Raw genomic sequence first — 17149 nt, forward strand, 5'->3', positions numbered from 1 at the left:
CGGGCACCACCCTTTCGGGGGGCTCTTTGCCGGAGTTCTTTTTTTCGATGCCGCACTATCCCGCAGGTGAGTAGGGAAAACAAAGAAAGAAAAGGAGAGCAAGCAGATAAACAAAGAGTAAAATTGGCTCAAAAACCCTCTATAAGAACCATCTTTATTGATGCGGGGTGCAGGCCAAGATTAAAAACAATTACCAGGAGAGTAAGGTCGACGTGATGCTCGACCACTCTCAAACTGTATCACACAAAATCGGGTAGTCAAGAACTACAAGACCCACCTCAAAATCGGGTCGACATGTTTCGCGTCTATCCGGTCCATAAAGGATCCAATGACGCTTCCTCAGGACCTAATGAAATAATGCTTCTCCAAATATAAGCTCAAACTACTCTTGCCTATGACAGCTGACAATCAAAAACAGGGAGATTAGTATTGTCAGTCACTTACATAAGTCCATTTTGACCCAGTATGTCATTCCTATTCGTCGCCCTGAAAATGTATGAAAATCATAACATTGATTAATGCTCTGGTCAGTGTAGAAAGAATCTAATATAGTAAAGAGAGTATTGAGTAAAGTGGCACAGGGTGATCGTGAAAAGGTAGCACGTCATGCCAGTGTAGTAAACAGATTATGCTTACCCTCCCAATTTGAGACAGGACTTCATGGGATCACGCAGACCTTAGGCCTGGTCCACCTAACACGCTGCATGTCATATAAAGAAACATATGGTAACAGGACAGATGTGAGAGTCAAGGAAACACATACTTCAACTATCTAGAGCGGGTAACCATAAGTCAGATACCCAACACTTAAAAGTACGTAATCAAAAAGGAGAGAAATAGTCAATGGGGAGAGAGTGGTCCCACTTGGTTGCGTATTCACTCATAAATTGTAGTTGTCTCAATTGTAACAGAAAATTACGGTTTGGTAGGTATTTATCGTAACTAAGAACAGTATAATTGTAGCAGTATCCCTCACAGATACATTCAAAATCCGCCAAGTCAGGGAAGACCGAACTATCCGGTCAGTGAAAGGCTCATCTTATGAACTGTCTGTTTATTGTTAACAGAATCAAGGTTACCATGAGGCAGTCCAAGTAATGCTAATTCAGTCGAATAGCATACGACTGAAAAATAAAGCACGGCCCAGGTCGCGGCGGTGAGGCCCACACAGCACAAGAAAGCACTTTTCCAGCGCAATTAGATGAAAGTAAGCAGCGCTTTCCCTGGAAGAGCGCCAAATTCGTTATAGTTACAGCGCTTTCCAAAGCGCTAAATCGGCCCCCTCTTGAAGCACTCCTCGAGCTTCTTACTGTTGCAGGGGTCAGGGGTCAGGGGCCACAGCACCCTGCCCCTGGGGAGCAGCAACTAAGAAACAGGCCCACAGGAGAAGGGGCCCAGCACAGGCCAGCACATAGAGGATGCAAGCAGGGGGCAAGTCCTTTCAGTGACCAAGCAGGTCACAGGTCAGCACAGCAGCAGCAGTCCATGGCGGTTCCTGGTGAGTCCTTTCAGCCTTTGGGGTCCAGTTCCAAGATGATTCCAAGAGTCTCCAAATTGTGGGGAAAATTCCCCTGTACTTATAGTCAGTTCTTACAGTGTTTTACAATGGTAGGGAGAGGAGGTTCCAGCCAGTTACAACTGGTTCTGGGAGTGCCCCCTCTCTCCTTTCAGCACAGGCTCCAAACATCAGGGGGGGGTTAACAACCCTATTGTGTGAGGCCAGGGCACAGCCTTTACAAATGTAGGTGTGCCCCGCCTTTCCCTTCTCTCAGCCCAGAAAGACTATTCAGTATGCAGATGCACCTCGGTGACACCTCCACCCTCCCTGTGTACAGGCTGTTTGAAAAGTATGCACAAAGCCCCAACTGTAACTCTGCCCAGACGTGGATTGGAGTCAAGCTGCAAAATACCAGAGTCATAAGCACAGATAAATGCGCACTTCCTAGAAGTGGCATTTCTGTGATAGTAATACAAAATACACCCACACCAGTAAGCAGTATTTATTATCACCATCACAACCATACCAAACACGCCTACGCTACCCCTCATATATCAGACAATACCCTTTACACATAAGGCATGGCATTTCTAATGCAATCCTATGAGAAGGCAGCACTCAGAGCAGTGAGACACCAAGTTAGGCTGTTTGACACTACCAGGACAGGCCATGCAATATGGCACATGTCCTGCCTTTCTAAATACATGGCACCCTGCCCATAGGGCTAGCTAGGGCGTACCTTAGGGGTGACTTACATATAGTAAAAGGGGAGTTCTGGGCCTGGCAAGTAAGTTTAGATGCCAGGTCCCTGTGGCAGAAAACTGCGCACACAGGCCCTGCGCTAGCAGGCCTGAGACAGGTTTGAAAGTCTACTTCAGTGGGTGGCGCAAGCAGCGCTGCAGGCCCACTAGTAGTATTTAATTTACAGGCCCTGGGTATAGAGATACCACTGTACAACGGACTTATAGGTAAATTAAATATGCCAATTAGGTATAAGCCAATCATACCAACTTTAGATGGGAGAGCACCTGCACTTTAGCACTGGTCAGCAGTGATAAAGTGCTCAGAGTCCTAGAGTCAACAGCGAGAGGTCAGAAAAAACAGGAGGAAGGAGGCAAAAAGACTGGGGATGACCCTGCGTAAGGCAAAAAGTCCAACACAACCCCCTACCAGCGAAAAGCCAGGGGAGAACAATCAATACCTTGATGTACTTCCCTGATTGGGGCGATAGAACAAGGACCCAGGCCCACAACAGCAGGGGCATGTTCCAGTTCTACGCCTTCCTTACTCCACTTGGATCTCTCTGTCAATGCTTCCCAGGCAGCCTAGACCAACCCACGGGGGTTCTCTAGCTGCCAATGGCCAGAACCAGGCCCCAGGCCATCTAGGAGCCTCTGGTCTCTGAAACCATAATGAGTGGGGGCCGGTAGCCCCATGTGCAAAGCAACCTGTCTCCACTCCATTTCCAATCAGTTCAGGGGCTCTACCCTGCCACTGATCCGCCAACCTAGGGTCCGCACCCATAGGTTCTACAGGGGCTAGAGTCTAGGCTCTCCTCCACCTACCCCTCCATCTAGGATCCCGCCCTCCTCTCCTAGGAGGGGTATCACCAGAATCCACACTTGCCAGGGTGCTGGGTACAGCAGCCCTGCACAACTCTCTCGCCAGCCCAGGATCACTACCTGGCGACTGACCACCCAACCTAGGGACGACACCCTTGGGTTGCACCGGGGTCCGGGGCGGGCTTCCCCCTCCCTCTACCCCACTTCCAGAGTCCTGCGTCTCCCCACCTCGGGAGAAGCCACCAGAAGTTTCACACGGGGGTGAGCACACTAACCACCCCCCCAACCAGGTCAGAGTTTACCCCCTGAACCTGTCTATCTAGTCCAGGGATGATACCCTTAGACTGGACCATTGCCCAGCGTACCAGGACTTCCTTGGGAGCACACCTACCCCCTACCAGATCAGAGCTTACCCCCTGAATCTGGCAATCCAACCCAGAGTCACTACCCTGCGGTTCAACCACTGCCTGGCGCACCAGGACTTCCTTGGGAGCACACCTACTCCTCATCAGGTCAGAGTTTACCCCCTGAACCTGATCATCCAACCCAGAGTCACCACCCTGCGGTTGAATCATTGCCTGGCGCACCAGGACTTCCTGGGGGGCACACCTACCCTCCACCAAGGAAACACCTTCCCCACGGGTCACACAAGAGTCTGGCTGGCGCAGGTCTCCTGACCTCTGCCCATCTGACAGAGTCTGGATTCCCCCCAGCCCAGAAATGGTCTCACCAAGAACATTCCTGGGGGGCTCTGCTCTCAGAGTTGACCCCTGACCCTCCAGGTTCTCCAATGGGGCCCGCAGCCCCCTCTCAACCCTACACCTGGATTTCCGCCTCCTCCACTCTGGAGTGAGACTACCAGACAACAGAACCGGCGGAACGCTATCACCAGCCACCCGCCTAAGTCCTACTGACAAAATGGGATCCTTCTGAACAGCTGGCCCTACGGCACAGGCTGGGGTCCTCTCCTGGCGTTCCCTCATGGAACCTTCTAGGACCTGGGACGGGATCTCGGGCACCCTGGGCCTCAGCCCAGCCCCATTCCCTCTCCTCTGAGATTGGACATGGGGTCCCTCACCCACCCCAGTCCACTAGGACCTACCTGGGACACTCCATTCCTTTCCCACCCCACCTGGTTGGGAAACACCTAGACCACTCTCATTAGGAACACCCCCTAATGCCACACCAGACCCTCTGGTATGCAACCAGAAGTCTGTCACCTTTGCAAGCTCCCTGGGGTCAGAGAGCTCACACACTGACAAGTGTTGGCGTAACTCTGAAAAACAACAACGAAGCAGGTGCTCTCTGACAATCAGATTAAACAGCCCTTCAAAATTGTTTACTGTGCTACCCTTCACCCATCCGTCTAGTGCAATGCAGCAATCCTCCACAAACTCCTCCCAAGACTGGTGGGACAGTTTCTTACCACCCCTAAACCTTTTTCTGTATTCCTCAGGGGAAAAACCATACTTCACAATCAGTGCATTCTTTACAGCGGAGTACACCTACCTGTTACTCTCTTCTAGAGTCAGTAGAGCATCCCTCCCCTCCTCAGGAATAAAGTTCCCTAGGCCAGTTCCCCAATCCTTCTCAGGAATCCTGCGCTCTACCAGAGCCCTCTCATATTCCTTTAACCACTGACGTATGTCACCCCCCTCTTGGAACCTAGGTACCAGATCTATGGGTATGTGAGGAATATCTTTGCTACAGCACTCTACATTGCTGCCACCACTGGACTCCACCTGCAGCACTGGTGAGTCCAGAACCTTCAGACTGCGCTCTAGAGCGAGACTTTCTCTGGCAAAGGCCCTCTCTGCCTCTGCCATCCTCTCCTGTACTAAGGCCTTCTTTACCTCAGCCCTTCTCTCCTCAACAGCTAGGCGTGCTAACTGCAACTTCAGGTCCCTCTCTTCCCTCCTATCTCTTAGCTCATCAGGTGTCAAGGAATGAGAGGTAGCCCTGCTTCTTACACTGGACCCAGCAAGGGACTCCCTATCACTGGGGCCTTCCCTGTCAACTGGCGTCCCCACCCGGTCATTCTCACCCTCCTGATCAGTCTCTCTACCACTCTCTAGGGATGAGGTCTGGGCGCCCTCCCATTGGGAACCCTCGCTACACTCCGGATCCTCTGGGTAACCCCTAAGCACACTCCCTCCCTGGGTATATGTCACGAACCTTTCAAAGAAATTCAGAGATCTCCTGAGGTCCCCTTCTACAGGCAGCAATCTCTCTCCACAGAACCCCTCTAATTCCTCCTGCGTGTAAAACAGCAGGTCCTCTAAATCAAAGGTAAGCCCCATCTTGAAAAATAACTCAAATGTGACAACCACAATACCCAAGCGTGAGAACTGAAAACAGGAAAAATGACCAAAGAGAGAAAGTTAAGAGAAGCCAAACATGTGATGGTCTAAACGCAATCCTTGTAGTGAAATAATGAGTCACAATGGTATTGTGCAAGCGCAAGTCCTATCCTCACCGCTGCCAACCAATGTTAGAAATGGGGTTTCTGGTTGGCTAGGGTATGCACCTCAGCCAGGCAGAACTTACCCACTCTAGTCAGGGCAAGGGAGTTACACGTCCAAGATAACCCCTGCTCACCGCCTTGGTAGCTTGGCACGAGCAGTCAGGCTTAACCCAGAGGCAATGTGTAAAGCGTTTGCACAACACACAACACACGTGACGCAATATCCACACCACAAAGGAAACACAACACCAGATTATATGAAAATATTCTGTATTGTACACAACGTAATTATCAGACCAAACATCACATATCAGTACTATCCTGCTACCTTAGCAGTTGTCAGAACGTTACACATTAGTTACTCTGCAGACTAGCAGTAGTCACACATAACACACAGGTTACTCAGTATTCTGCAACATAAGCAGTAGTCAGGAAACACGTTATCACATTAGAACACTTGTCATAAGAATATCATAAAACGCCCATAGTAGGAACATTAGAAAACATATGGCAAGTTATGGAAACATATTAGCATGTCATGCCCATAAAAGGAACATTTGCCCATAAATGTAAAAACATCGTCACACATCACAAACAGGTAGGCAATATATCAATCCACTAGAGTCTGTAGGAAGAACTTCTGAGGTATATTGTCCCTGCAAACAGTACCTGAGTTGATGAAGGCACCTCCAGTGCCTAAGAGACGAACAATGGGGCCCCCGGCGCTCCTCTGCGCAAAACGGGGGCCTCTGGCATCCCTTGAGGAGAGGAGGGCAGCACGCACCTCCCCTGTACAATGGACGGGCCCCTCCGGGGACCGTGATAACTGGGGGCCCCCCATAGGCCTCCACCAGCGCTCTCGAGGGGGGCCCAGGTCAGGGAAATCTTTATGGGAGGAGGGGGGCGCTACGCACCCCCTCCGAATTGAAAACGGGCCCCTCCAGGGACCCGCGAACTCCTGGGGTTTCCCCGGGCCTCCACCGACCCTTACCAGGGGGGAGACCCCCAAACAGTGCCAGTGGCCCACGAGGGGGGCCCAAAAGAGATCCCGCGGCGGGGGCGAGGCTCCGATGAGGCTGCCGCCCCGTCCGCATGCTCCAGGAGAGCCCTCCGGGGCTTGAGCAGGCGAGGGAGAGGCGTCCTCCTCTCCCTCCCGCTCTGATGACACTCTGGGCCAAGACAGGGCCTGCCAGTGCCACGGGGCGCTCCTCGGAGCGATCCATACCCCGGGGGCACCGCTAGGAGCACACTTGCTCCGGATTCTTCAGCAGACAGTTTTCTGGTGCCCCGGGGGCACAAAGGGCAGCATGACTCCAGCGCTGCCTGAAGCACGGCCCGGGTCCCAGCGGTAAGGCCCCCACAGCACAAGAAAGCGCTTTTCCAGCGCAATTAGATGAAAGGAAGCAGCGCTTTCCCTGGCAGAGCGCCAAATTCGTTATAGTTACAGCGCTTTCCAAAGTGCTAAATCGGCCCCCTCTTGAAGCACTCCTCGAGCTTCTTACTGTTGCAGGGGCCAGGGGCCACAGCACCCTGCCCCTGGGGAGCAGCAACTAAGAAACAGGCCCACAGGAAAAGGGGCCCAGCACAGGCCAGCACATAGAGGATGCAAGCAGGGGGCAAGTCCTTTCAGTAACGAAGCAGGTCACAGGTCAGCACAGCAGCAGCAGTCCATGGCGGTTCCTGGTGAGTCCTTTCAGCCTTTGGGGTCCAGTTCCAAGATGATTCCAAGAGTCTCCAAATTGTGGGGAAAATTCCCCTGTACTTATAGTCAGTTCTTACAGTGTTTTACAATGGTAGGGAGAGGAGGTTCCAGCCAGTTACAACTGGTTCTGGGAGTGCCCCCTCTCTCCTTTCAGCACAGGCTCCAAACATCAGTGGGGGGTTAACAAACCTATTGTGTGAGGCCAGGGCACAGCCTATACAAATGTAGGTGTGCCCCGCCTCTCCCTTCTCTCAGCCCAGGAAGACTATTCAGTATGCAGATGCACCTCTGTGACACCTCCACCCTCCCTGTGTACAGGCTGTCTGAAAAGTATGCACAAAACCCCCAACTGTCACTCTGCCCAGACGTGGATTGGAGTCAAGCTGCAAAACACCAGAGTCATAAGCACAGATAAAAGCGCACTTTCTTGAAGTGGCATCTCTGTGATAGTAATAAAAAATACACCCACACCAGTAAGCAGTATTTATTATCACCATCACAACCATACCAAACATGCCTACGCTACCCCTCATAAATCAGACAATACCCTTTACACATAAGGCAGGGCATTTCTAATGCAATCCTATGAGAAGGCAGCACTCACAGCAGTGAGACACCAAGTTAGGCTGTTTGTCACTACCAGGACAGGCCATGCAATATGGCACATGTCCTGCCTTTCTACATACATGGCACCCTGCCCATAGGGCTATCTAGGGCGTACCTTAGGGGTGACTTACATGTAGTAAAAGGGGAGTTCTGGGCCTGGCAAGTAAGTTTAGATGCCAGGTCCCTGTGGAAGAAAACTGCGCACACAGGCCCTGCGCTAGCAGGCCTGAGACAGGTTTGAAAGTTTACTTCAGTGGGTGGCGCAAGCAGCGCTGCAGGCCCACTAGTAGTATTTAATTTACAGGCCCTGGGTATAGAGATACCACTGTACAAGGGACTTATAGGTAAATTAAATATGCCAATTAGGTATAAGCCAATCATACCAACTTTAGATGGGAGAGCACCTGCACTTTAGCACTGGTCAGCAGTGATAAAGTGCTCAGAGTCCTAGAGCCAACAGCGAGAGGTCAGAAAAACCAGGAGGAAGGAGGCAAAAAGACTGGGGATGACCCTGCGTAAGGCAAAAAGTCCAACAATTACTGAAAGCATGGGGCAATGAATGGCATATTTGTACTCACAAATAAATGAGGACAAAGTGAGAGCAATCACTAAAAATAGTAATGCCAAGCTGATATTTTGGCATTATGAGTGGATTTTCATAACTTGGCGAGCAGATATTGAAAAAGTGTGATAGCAAAAAGTTAAAAAGCTAGCCTCTGTGGGCTGTATTAGAATATTTTCTGAAAACTGTATATCTGAGTTTATCCACTAAAGAGTATGGGCCTGATTTAGAGTTTGGCAAGGAGGTTACTCCATCACAAACATGACGGATATCCCATCCAATGTATTACAATCACATCATAGCCCATGGAGATCATAATAAAGCAGACGGATATCCGTCATGTTTGTGATGGAGTACTCCATCCACCAAGTTCTAAATCAGACCCTAAATCTGGTATTTGGAGGCCATGAGCATCTTTTCCAAAAGCAAAAAGCACGTATGCGTCGACCTGGTACAAATCAGTTAATCGAAAAAGACAATGGGATATTTTGGGAACATATTATTTTCTTTCCAGCAAATATTTAAATGATAATAGGTTATCTTTAGGAATTGTTGGTGGTGGCATAATTTGCTGGGTTGCAGACATCTACTTTTTGCTATGGAAGTCATTTCATGTGTCTTCTGCAGAAACTTCATGACCTAATTTAATAGCTCGCTATTATCACTATCTGTGACTATTGTCAGAGGCCCCAATAGGCAAAGTGGCTGTAGTCCATCCTTTCTGGCTCAGATTATGCCAACCTAAGGGATAGCTCTGTTGTCTAAAGCTTAAAGTTGTGAGTTCTATGTATTTTGTTCATGCATACTACCAGAAAATTGAGTTTTAAAGTTCATGCTACAAAAATATGATAGTCTAAAAATCGACCACCAAAATATTGTGAAGCTATGTATGGATAAATATTTTTGTGCTTCATATGCTGATGTGCAACTACAATTTCTTTTCTTCTGCAAGTCAGTTACAAGTCCTATTATAAGGTAAGTGATCCACTGAGAAAGAGTGATTTGGAAAAAAGCAAGGAAAAGAAAGCTGGAAATGGAGATGGTGCTTCACGCTTTCTGAAATCCTATAGGAGGTCGTTTCAAATTTCATGTGAGGCAAATTAAAGTGCTTATAAAGTTCATATTTTAACCAATTTATTTGAGAACTGAGAGCAAAATGCATAAATTGGCACCGTTTTTAAACAATTCTCTTAGTGGTCAGGAGGAAGTAACTTCTGTTTTGGGACAGGAGTGTTTGAATCCCTTGCTTTGCGTGCACTGTGCAATGCACAGCCAGTATTTACACCTCACCTATTTGCAACTTTACCGGCCACAAATGTGATGTGTGATATAAGCATTTGGTGGAATGATTTTTTTGACATTTGTAATATATATTTTTGTTTTTAGAAGGGGTGTGCTATGCCCTGCTGACATATGATGATATGGGTGTCTAAGAAGGATAACGTAAGCAACTGCAGCATCTTCATCTATTGTAACCTGTAACCATCTGTTTCCTGTCTGCACTGCTTGCCTGACTCCGTGATGCGAGTCAGAGGGATAGCAATAGAGTGAATCGACTTGTGTAGAGATAAAAAGCAATGAAAATTGACTTATCATTTTGACTTATGTGAGACAGTGAGTCTGCCAGAACTGTGGGGGAATCTTGACTTCACACTTCTTAGATGAGCTAATTCTTGCCCAGTGCAATTAGAAAATAAATAAAGCCCCTGGACCATGTTTTCTGCCTGTGACTCTTGATAAGGGAGACTGGATCTTGGATTCATTGTATAATAATATTGTATATGTGAGGGGGAGGCATATGTTATTCTTATTTACAAAAAAGGATGATTGTTCACCTTACAACCCAACTTTTCTATATCATTCTATCACACAACTGATTGGGAAATTACTACTTAGGGTTCCATTATAAGTTCTGTGTGTTAGACCTGACATCCTTACAGTGGTTTCCCCCTGATGTTTTGCCTTCAGACCTCCTGTTTCTGCTGAGTTCTTTTTTATTGGCCTTAGGATTCTGCACACTTTACCCCTGCTGGCCAGTGCTGAAGTGCTTGTGCTCTTTCCCTAAAATGGGATTACATAAGCTCATCCCCAATTGGCATTTTAAACTGCACTCCGTGTGCCCAGGGCCTGTAAATTAAATGCTACTAGCGGGCATGTAGCACTGACTGTGCCACCCACTTGAGTAACTCCCTAAACATGTCTCAGGCCTCACACTGCAGAGTGTGTGTATGCAGTTTTGAACTGACATTTCAACCTGGCAAAGTAAAGATTTTACCAGGTCCAACCCTATTTTAAAACACATAAGTCAGACCAATGATAGGCCATAAGCAGCCCAAAGGGCAGGGTGCAATACATTTAGAAAGATGGGCATGTACCTTTCCATTTTACATGACCTGGTGGTGGAAAAAAACATACGTTAACATTGGGATTACCTTATTACATCTTATAAGTGTAATTCACAAACTGGAAGAGATTTACTTTTTGAGTTTGGTGTCTCTGAAATCACAATTTTAAATCATAACTTATAGTGAAGTCTGTTTTTAAATTGCCATTTTGGAAATGCCACTGCTAGAAAGTTGGCATTTTCTTGCCTTAGCCATTTGGTGCCTGGTGCCTAACCGTGATCACATTTCTGTGGTGTTGGCAGCTGGGCTTTTTTGTATTCTCTCCAGACAGCCAAACACAAAAGGAGCTTAGGTGTGACTTGATGGGCCACCTGTGTCCTGATGGGCCATCTTGGGCAGGATGGGAGGGAGTACCCGGACACTACCTCAATTGCGCCTGAATAGGCTCTGTCCTGCCAATACACAAAGGGCTGAAAACTCCCCTGTAGTGAGCCTGGAGCCAGAGCAGGAACAACAGGACATCTCTGCACTTCAGAGGCCTGTCTTTGAAGTCTCCCCACATCAAAGGCACCACTGGGTATGAGAACTAGAATACTGACACCACCAGCTCAGTATAGTTCTGATCCTGAGGATACTCTGCCAGGAAGAAGGACTGCTGTGCTGCAGAAGGCCTGCCATTCTACTGGACTGTTGTTTGCTTGACTACTGGTTTGCTGTGCTGACCTGTGCCTACTGCTTTCTTACCTGGGAGTGAGAAAGACTGGACCTGAATCTCTCCAATCCACAACACAGAGTAACTCAAAGTGCTAGTTGGCTGGCCTCCTGATTGGAAGTCTCAGAAGAACATAATAGACTTACAACGACCCTGCTCCTGCATCTGGACTCTGCCCTTTGTGAGTCTGTCCTGCCAAGTGGTGCCACCCCAGTCCTGGACCCATGGATTGGGCCTAAGGTGCTTGATCCAACAGAACTGGTGCATGCTCTGCTGCGGGAGCAGAATTGATGCATCGCTGCTGGTGCATAGAGAAAACTGACACATCACCTCTACTCTACTGCATGGGTTTGAACCAGCATACCCAGAATCAGACTGCCACTGTACCTCGCATTTCGACACAAGCGCATTGCCTTCGGAACTGGTACTGCAGCATGTTTCTCTGTGCAAGGTTCTCGCATCCCCATCAATGGCAGCCTCAACAATGATGGCAAAACTCTTCATCACAGCCCATGCACTCATCAGAACCAATGCATCGCCTCGACTTCCCAATGCATCCTCAATGTTGATGTATTGGGAACTTGCACTGCTTCCTCACCGTATCTCAGAACCAATGCATCATTGAGGTTGCATGAAGAAAAGTGATGCATCCCCTCTACTGCATGGTTCAGAACTGACACATTGCTCCGCAACCCAGATTTAAGGTACTTTGGTTCAGTGGGCCCAACTGGGTTCCTGTAGCCAGCCTGTGCTCCATTGCAGTCGGCCTGAACTCTCACTTTGTCTTGGTTCAGTGTGACCAGATATCTACAGTTGGTGCTTTTGGCTTATAAGGAGCTACTTTACAGTTTATTCTTTAAAAATTCATAATTTAAGTTCTACTAGTTATTGAATTAAGTTCTTTCTTTCTAACCTGGTGTGGGATCCTTTATGCGTGGTGTTTCACTGTTTTACTGTTGAAGTGTTGCACAAATACTTTACACATTCCCTTCAAGTTAAGTATGACTGCTTTGTGCCAGAGGGTGAGCACAGGTTAATTTGTGGTTTACATGTGCCTTACCCTAAGGAGAATTGTGGATGCTGCTTATCCAGGGCTCACACCCTAGTCAACCAACAACCCAATTTCTCACACTGCAGATTTTGTCATTGGCTTTCCAGCAACTGAATCTACCAATACCATGAGCATTGGTAATTCCAGGATGTAAGAATACAGCAGTATTCTGAACTTTGACCCCTAGCGTTCCCTGAAATTATAGCACGAATCAGGAGTACTGCACTCTATTCCTGCTGTAATTCCCCTTTTTGCAAGAAATACACTCCTGGTAATTTCACCTCCTTTCAACTGGTAAAATGTCTTGGGGTTATTATCAGGCAGGAGAATTCCCACATTCTTTATAATTGCCAATGTGACCAGAAACACTGGAATTGCAAAGAATCCATGATGGTGCCTTTAAACGTTTGTTAACCTGGATATAAAAAGCATGTGTTGCTATCCACATTAATACATCCTTCTGGAATATTAATTCTCAATATCACCTAAGGGAAAATAAGGCCACCTTTAAAATTAGATATTTTAACATAGGCAGCTCAAACCCTTTTAGGGCCAGATGTAGAAGAATTTTACTGATGGGACATTTGTGACCGGTAAAATGCATTTTGCCACATATAAAAGGTAAGATGTGACTCGTAACTTGTTACAGAATTGCATTTTGCTTTTGCTATTTGGTATTAGGAAAGAGTGTGCTTAGAGCGTCCCTTTCTAATACCAAACAGCACTGCCATGTATGAATGTTTTTTGACTGGAATGCGGTCGCACAAAATTCATGTTTTACTGACTCCGTAGAGGAGGCAGTAACTCATTTACAAACAGGAAGTGATCACCAAGGGACCCCTTCCCCTTTCTGAATGTGGGTGAAAACATATTTTTAGGAGTAGGCATTTTTTTAAGCACAGGCAGTGGTCCCACAGAGCACTGCCTACTCTTAAAATGCAAGCATTTGCAATGCAATGGGTCTCGCGTATGCTTGAGTTAGAGCTATTAGTGTTGTAAACTCCTAACCAGAATTTTCTTGCCACATAAATTGAAAATGAAAAGTAATACAGTTTCACGTAAGCGGCTGATTCAATGTGCCATGCTATGAGCATGAAGGAGACACAAAAGGAAAAAGAAGCTCGCTCGCAGTCAAACATATCGGCAAAAGTGCAACTAGCCATGTAACAAGCTCGATGGCCAAGGCGGTAACCAAACCGCCCCAAGGAGGGTCAAACGTAAAGCATTTACCAATGATAACAAAGGATTTTTGAAGGGCAAGTCCATGAACGAGCAATAGTGATGGGCATGAGTTGGGCTTGGTTAAAAGCCCAAATAGATGACAACACGTCGGAAGAGCAGTGGTGGCGCGCTGCTATGCTCAACCTAATGAAAATAAAACTTTTTAGTTTTCTTTTTGCAATGCATCCCGTTATTTAAAAAGCAGTCGCAGACACGGTGGTCTGCTGACCCCAGCAGGCCACCATCCCTTTGAGTGCTGGCCATTCCCAATGGGCCGCACATTGCAACGTGCCTGATGAATATTGATGAGGCAGGTCCCTTGCGACCCATTTGAGAATTGCAAACAGTGTTAAACACGCTGTAGTACATCGCAGTTTGCTATCTCCTAATTGTGAATCACAACAAGTTGCAAACCGTAAACTGGACGTGTCATACATCTGGCCCTTGGAGGTAAGTTACAAAGAGTCAAACAAGCAGAATAAATGTAAGCAGGGACAGGGCTAGTAAACATTGTCGTGCTGAAATATATCCTGCTTTGTTTCGTGAGTAAATATGTGGATTGAGGATGAGGAGAAGAAGATAACTTCTCTATGCGCTCCTATGCCTTAACGCCAATACTTAATTTGAGCTTGGGTTTGCCAGTACGCACCACGGGCACTTATTAATGGGGACAAGAACTCGTCAAACATAGCCCCACATCTGGCAGTCCCAATCCGTATGCCCCTGGCTACTTACCTGCCACTGAGTGCAGGACATCCCAGGCCAAGGGTTTGAATCAGTCACTGAGTACCGTTGGACATCATGTCACACACACACAGTTACTTGCATAGTCAGTCAGTACACAGGAGAATGGCAGGTGTGGTTCATTCTTTCACTTTACTCCACGGCTTCATGCTGATTCTGGGGCTTCACTTGGGTGCACAAGCACCGCAATAAGGAAACAACCGTCAGCACAAACTTTATTATAAAATGGACATTGTATTTCTTTGTGCATTTGGTTGTTTCATATTCGAATAATGCGTCTGTTTCTAATCATCGGATCTTTATTGCATGAAAAAGACAGTCGTCCCACTTTTGCAGTGTGTGGCTCACGTTCTGCTAATCTTTGACAATTTCAAACAAAGCATGGAGTACATTAAAGCATCAAACTGATACGTGTAGTATTATAGGTTAATGCATCTGCTGCTGAGACGAAGCCCTGGTGCACGTAAGTGCGCAATCAGTTAAGTATCTGCCTGAAGAGTGTATTTTAAATTGTCAAGCCTAGAGCTTAGAGACAATATTTATTTAACAAGTTTGCCCTTTGCTTTTCTGCTCAGACAGGTTCGCCCTTGTAATGTCCTGCTGGACACGTACCGAGACAGGCCTCCTTACAACCACTCCACACTTATCGATCACAGGTGACCCGTTTAACAAAAAGGTCCGGGCGCAAGTGCCCGGGGCACAGTTGCCGCAATTTTTGGTGTCCTTGTTGTTCGTTTACTCAGCATGTGGTAGGGTGACCAGAATTTTAAGGTGAAAAACCGGGACAGTTCACAAAAAATAGAAGAAGGACCACCATTTTACTTCAACCGAGCGCACAGATTGACAGCGCTCATCCGCACAGAATTACAGAAGTGGCACTAAGAACGTAAATAAAATGCAATTTTTAAAGCCAGTACAATGCCTGTTAATAAAATTGCTTTCTGACAACACCTGCTAATTATCTCTTCTTTGGAAATCAAAAAAATCACCTCCCACAGTTTTTAGGCGACCCTCTCTAAAAACGGGACAGGAGGTAAGTTTCCCACAATCTGCCAGGACAACTGGTGAAAAACCGGGACCGTCCAGGCAAATCTGGGATGCCTGGTCACCCTAGCATATGGGTCTGGGGCCCATGACACAACATCTCCTTCCACCACAGTAAAGTGCATCTACCCAGGCCAGGTTTCAGCGCTGGTGGCGCCCTGTGTGTCAGTCTTTTTTGGTGCCTCCGATCCCATGACCACCTCCTCAGATTCACTCACTACCACTCGGCAAATGTGCCCCTCATCTCGCCATAGCCCCCCTTTCACATACATTCATTTGTTTTAAAGCACTTGTAAAGGCTGGCTTTATTAATCCACTCAGGTATCCACATAAACTATAGTTCTATTCTTTTCAGCAGGCATATTAACCCTCCACGCTACTTTATTTGGAGTCAAAGCTGCCCTAGACTAAACTCCCAACTCTCTCTCTAGCAGGAACATTACTCACAAGAGGTATCCTGACATTTTAATTGTTTCCTTAAGGCTGGGCGCACAAGCAACTTTTCAGCTGCTGCTTTTAAATCGCAAATTCCGTAAGTCATTACTAAACACAGCGCCCCCTGAGCTCAGCACCCCCCCCTCCCCCCAACACAAGTCAGCACCCTAAAGCCGGCCTTGCATTTACCTTTCTTTCAACTCCTATTGCATCGTCAATAAGGCATCACCTAGAGTCTCAGCACAGTGCGTGCTGTCTTCTTGTCCCTGCAGTCACGTTTGACACCTGCCACTGACTCAGTCTTCACTCCCTAGCAGCCTCCATCCTCATTTTTCACCAACAGCCCCTTTACCTCCTTCTTTTTCACATTTCCCCTTGTCTCTGCCCGTACATCCCTCCTCTTTTTAAATCTTCCCACCACAAAGTTAGACCTCCTCACACCAAAGCGTCATAAAAGCAATGACTCTCAAGAGTCAGGGAGACTGGAGACAGATGCCACACACTTAGAGTAGGAGGCTAAGACACTCATCTGAACGTCAGGTGGAAAAAAGGCTCAGGGCAAAATAAGAAGCCTACTGACACCTAACAGGGAGAAGGCTAGTGGGTTATGAAAGTGGTAACTCTGGAGAACAGGTCAGCTGACCCTTTAAGAAACCCCTATCACAGAGGTTCTGGGTTCTGCTAGGAGGTAATAGTTGGGCAGACTCTGATGGAAGGGCTGGGCTCACGTCGAAGATGTCTGCTGTCTCAGACCTCATCACTGGTGTTAACAGACTTTCAGTAACAAAGTGAAGAAGATGTGGAAGAGGGTGGGATTTCAGAGGAAAGTAGGAAGACAAGGTCAAAAGGGATGGGAGGTGTAACTGTGGTGTGTGAAGCATTATTGGTGTCTGTCGCATTGCAGAGCAAAGTAATAATTAAAGGACAAGAACTGCCTGGGATGGAGAAGCAGGTGTCACCTGTTCTGTTAACCGAGAGGACACAAATGCAGTCAAAAAAACTAAAGTTGATTAAGCCTCTAGATATAGAACTGAGCACTTGTGTCGACATAAATAAGTTCGTGCAAAGACAGCAATGCGTTATTGCCTACATAGAGAGGGTGGGACAGCTTTGAAAACAAATTATTTCCTGTAAAGTTTTTCACTGCTAAGGCTGGGATCCTACACAGATTGAATTGAGAAGCTTCACAGATGTAGTTGTGCC

The 17149-nt window shown here is 47.3% G+C and overlaps 1 protein-coding gene across 1 annotated transcript in view; it reads right to left on the bottom strand.

The window, feature by feature from the left end:
* The window catches only part of LOC138249825 (putative E3 ubiquitin-protein ligase UNKL), a 668266-nt gene that overhangs the window by 41207 nt on the left and 609910 nt on the right, over positions 1–17149 (bottom strand). The gene's annotated exons all lie outside the window — the stretch shown is intronic.

This window comes from Pleurodeles waltl, chromosome 8 (genome assembly GCF_031143425.1).
Source record: "Pleurodeles waltl isolate 20211129_DDA chromosome 8, aPleWal1.hap1.20221129, whole genome shotgun sequence".
In the NCBI taxonomy this organism is placed as follows: Eukaryota; Metazoa; Chordata; class Amphibia; order Caudata; family Salamandridae; genus Pleurodeles; species Pleurodeles waltl.